A 5,353-nucleotide genomic window follows, 5' to 3' on the forward strand; every position below is an offset into this window, starting at 1 on the left:
GAGGATGAAATTAGAGGACCTTTAACTGGATATACCGACACAATAGATGAACTACATGAACTTTATGACAAACATTCAATACTTTCAATAAGAAAAAATACAACAAGGAGAAATAAAAAAACGGGAGAGATAAAGGAAAGATACTTATGTTGTTCAAAAGAAGGAAAAAGAAGGGAAAACACAAAGAACATCAAGAAAGAAGAAACAATTGTATCAACTGAAAGCAAAAAAGAAGGGTAGTCAAAGAACCCAAGACAACAAAAAATTACTAGAACAGGGTGCAATGCAGAAATCCGAGTGAAGTTACAGAGTGAAGGAAAGTTTGCAGTCTTTCATCATGACTTAACAAGAAAGTCATTACAACACTTTGAAAGGTACGAATTGAATTCAATGATGAATCTCATGCCCAACTAATTGAATTCCATGCTTAACTAATTGGTTTCCATGTCTGATTTTAACTCATTGGTTAATTAAAGTTCACTAATTGGTTTGAATATTTGACTAATTAGTCTGTATAATATACAAATAGGGTTGAAAAGTTCACTAATTCAACATAATTCTTAACTACTTACTTTCTCATTTACTATGGTCAGTTAACTAATTCATTTTCCTGCTTAACTAATTGAACAGAATGTCAAACTAATTTATTTGTCAGCTTAACTAATTGAACATAATGTTTAACTAAGACAGAATGTTTAATTCATTGTTTCACCTACTTAACTAATTCCTTTGCCTGCTTAACTAATTGAAAAAAATGTTTAACTAAAATCGAATGTTTAACTGATTTTATGTAGCTTAACTAATTGATTCAATTACTTAACTAATTGGTTTAACCGCTTAACTAAGTGTTTCAATTGCTTCACTAATTGATTTTCAGATCACAAAGATAAATTGATGAAGAAAAGGGGAAAGTAATTGAAGGACTCACTCTATCAGGAATCACACCAGCAGATTCTTATAGATATATGTGTAATGAATCTGGCGACTCAAGGGTGGTTGGGCACACATTGAATGACCACGTACATGAACTTTACGAGTAGATTGAAAATGAAAAGGATAGAAGGAAAATATTCACAAACTGTTGTGAATATGTTAATTCAGAAAGGAGAAGAAGATCCAACTTTTTTTATCGAGTCAAGTTGAATGAGCAAAATCAGGTTATCAGCATGTATTGGAGAGATGGGATGATGCAAGAAGACTACGATGTATATGGTGATGTTTGTGTGTTTGATATAACATTCAGAACAAACAAGTACAACTTAGTTTGTGCTCCATTTGTAGGTGTCAACAACCACTGGAGTAATGTGATGTTTGGTTGTGCTTTTATTGCTGATGAGAAGACAAGCACTTTTGTTTGGATATTGGAAGCATTTCTTGAGTCTATGGGAGGAAAATAACCTATAACTATCTTTACTGATCAAGATCAGGCAATGGAAAATGCTATTGAACAAGTAAGACACTACAAAAAAAAGCTCATATAGCGACGGACCAAATCCTTCTCTATATGTGCTTAGAGACGTATTATATTATATTGACTGAATTTAATTTTTTGAACGTATAAGAAACAACAAAATGAGTTGTGGCATAGTGGTTAAAACATGTGACGACCAAATAAGATGTCAAAGGTTCAAAACCTGTAACTAACATTTTTTCACGATAAAGAAAATTATAGGAGTTGACATGTCCAAGATGACGATGTGTCATGCATGTCATCCTTATATAAGAAGCGACATGTGCAACATGACATTCTTTACCTTTGAGTTTTAATAATAGTATAGATTAGACTCACATTCTCACAAAAAAGTTATTTTTAACATTAGTAGACATATAAGTCTTTAAAAAAAACACCAAACTAAAATTTGGTACGTATTGAACATCCAAATAAAAAAATATAAATCTTTCAAAAACATTAAAGGGAATTAGGGGTGTGAGGGGGTCGAAAAAGCGCGAGGCTAATGCGTGACCTTGTCCCTCGTGGGTGTGACGATTCTTTTTATTCAATCAAGTGTAATTGGATTTCCTGTGAGTATACACCCAATTGACTAGTAATATAGGAGTCGCCATTTAGTTTTTAACGACAATGAGAAAAACTGACAAAACCCGGTTATCGTGACATAAAGGGAGTGCAATTATGTTTGACCACGACGGCCGTAGGTTCCCTTGTGATCCCTGGTGTGGGGATCTCTCAATATACACCCGCAAGGTAGAGATTGAGGGTTCGGGGGACTGTAACTACCGAGAGGAGTAATTCGCTCGTCGATAACTCCAGAGGCAGGATATCCTTACTAGCTCAGCATAAATAATTAAAGGGACATGCGTTAACTATTAAACTAATCTGAGTTGATTTTAGCAATATGCAACATATAATACTAATTCGATCGTGATTATCTGATTTAAATAGCATTAAGGGACCTAGCATGATAATCCGATTTCCCAAAAATATTATATTTGTTAGGCGTGATAGAACAATCAGATTAGGTTAGTTTAACAGTTCATAAAAAGGGCGAGGAAAGCAGTTAAATCATCGAAAAGGGACACATTACGACGCACCCTTGAGAGGTGCGTCACGGTTCTCAGAAAACTAACCACTTTGACTTTGCTATTTAATTTCTCCTTTTTATTTAACGAATCTCAATTATGGGACAGGATACGTTCTGTTCGATTTATGGATCGATTGCAACAGAACGCGTGAACAGTTTCGCAGCGAGAGGCTTAGGCTAAGGGTTGGAGTCAATACTCAGAATATAATTGTGTGTTGTTGTGTGTTCTTTCACGTCGAAATTAGGGGCCTATTTATAGAGAAGATTTCGTGGAAAGATAGAATTGCAGAGTTCTAATTCACAAAGAATTAGGAAAAAACACGCACCCAGGTATTTTTTAGCGCCCAGGCCTGGGCGCCGAAGATTTCGGCGCCTAGAGCCAGGCGTTGAAAATAGGGTCTGGCCAGTTTTCTTTAGTCAGATTCGGATTCCTAAAATCCGTAGAGTTTGAGATTAATTCGAGTCTTTTAGCGCGTATCAATTTTATGACGGAATGCGTCTGGGCCCGTTACGAACTCTAGGCTCGTTAGGATTTTAATTAATACGTAACTCTTATTTCTGAATCATATTAGGAATAGGATTCTCGCAGTTTTCTATCTCATTTAGGATTTATGTTGAATGCAACACCTAATTCTGACAGGTTTCTATCTTTTATGATTTGCCACTTTTAGAAGCTACCTTTTACGGCAATTACTATTTTTAGCAGGTTTCCATAAATAGCAGGTTACGGGTGAAATGAAATGGGGAATCGAGATTCGTTTATTTTATAGGAGACGCGTTGTCAAGTGGATTTTTTATGCTTTCATCATCGAACCTTTCCCTTGCGGGAACGGGGACAAAAGTAGGTGTCTACAGTTAGCCCCCACTTTGAATGAGTCTTGGAGTAAGACGATGGTCAAAGTATTAGACGGAGTGCGTCACTCAAGCCATGGTGTATGTGACCTGCTTTGCGAGGGTCTCACGAGCCCCCGAGTGATAACATTTGACTTAAGGGTCATCACTTGAAGCGTCGACATATCCCTCACGTGTCATTGGGATTTGTCAACTGATAGTATAGAAACTTCCTCACTTTGTCATTGGAAGGATCTAAAGGTGCGTAGAAACTCCCTCACTTTGTCATTGGGAGTAGCTACAGATGTTTTCGAAATCAAAGCTTTAAAGTGTAATTGGGCCTGGCCAAGCCCAACCACGAGGTAAAACGTTTTTAAAGATTCTCATTTTCAGGGCTAGCTTAACGAGAAAACCCCCTTGTTTTTATAGGACGTAAAACGAAGGAAAATCCAGCACATCGTTCTTTTTTGGAAAAACGGAAAACCAATCCTTTAATTTTTGGAAAAAGGGAAAACCAATCCTTTAATTTTTGGAAAAAGGGAAAACCGAAAAAGTTATCGCTGCAGCGACCAAGGACCTGCGCGGTTAGTGACGCAGACCCCGCCGGCTGAAGATGGCGAGCCTGTCCGCTGAGGGTGGACGCCCCATCCGATAGAAGTGGACGAATCTGTTTTGATGTTTTGAAAATAAGGACCTACGCGGTTTGTGAAGTAGACCCCGCCGGCTGAAGATGGCGAACCTGTCCGCTGAGGGTGGACGCCCCGTCCGATAGAAGTGGACGAATCTGTTTTGATGTTTTGAAAAAAAGGACCTACGCGGTTTGTGACGTAGACCCCGCCGGCTGAAGATGGCGAACCTGTCCCTGAGGGTGGACGCCCCGTCCGATAGAAGTGGACGAATCTGTTTTGAAATTTATTTTGCTTTTTTGAAAATAAGGACCTACGTGGTTTGCGCCGTAGACCCCGCCGGCTGAAGATGGCGAGCCTATTTTAAATTTGAAGATTTTATTTCTTTCGAAAACTGAGGACCTGCGCGGCTAGTGACGCAGACCCCGCCCGCTGAGGGTGGGTGAGCCCATTTTGAATTTCTTATTTTGCCTATGTAGAAGGGCTTTTGTGATTACAACCTGTTGGTGGGTCGTAATATTTCCTGATTAGATGTGTCCTATAAGTGGGTCCACACTGTGTATATTTTTGTTTAACATTTTTTTTTTTTTGAGATATCCAAACATGATGTGGTGTGTGACGCAGTCTGGGAATGTGATTTTGATTACGCGCTCCTTGTTGGAGTCCATTTTTTTGCGAGCCCCCAAGCGTTGGGGCTCGTCGGTTGTGCTTTTTGCATCTTGTAATCATGTTTGGGGTCACGCTTGTATGTGCGAGCGACCTCCTATAGTAGTGTGCTATTTTAGCAAAGCCGTGGAGTGCGACTTTAGTTTTCAGGCGACATCCGGTTTTAGCTTGGCCCGGATTATCCCTTTGATAGACAGACATTTTCTATTTGGAAAACCAATGACTTGACGACACATATTTTTGGTGTTTCGAAGAATGACCATGATATTTAACTTGCCCTTTTTTTTTTTTGAAAAGTGTACATGAGCATTTTCTGAGACGAGTCTAAGTTTCGACCAAGTTTTAATGTTATTATTTTTTGCTTATTTGGGAGCTAAAGGTGCTTTGGGCTTGATCCTTCTTGCAATAGGGCCTCGTGTTTTAGCAACACAGTCTTAAGTCCTTTCCTATTCCGTGTTTTGTGAAATCTGGGCCTTGGGCTGCATTTTCAGCGCCCAAGTTCAGGCGTCAAACATTTCGGCGCCCAGGCGTGGGCGCTGAAAGTCCTTTCCTGGTAATATTTGACTTTCGGATTTCCTAACACGTTTCCGAATGGGATCAGGATGTCATGGGGTGCGTTCAGCTATGTATAGGGGCTAGATACGTCCTTTATTTTCCACCACTCTCAAATTCTTTCTCTCCTTTTGCTGT

This window comes from Spinacia oleracea, chromosome 3 (assembly GCF_020520425.1).
Source record: "Spinacia oleracea cultivar Varoflay chromosome 3, BTI_SOV_V1, whole genome shotgun sequence".
NCBI lineage: Eukaryota > Viridiplantae > Streptophyta > Magnoliopsida > Caryophyllales > Amaranthaceae > Spinacia > Spinacia oleracea.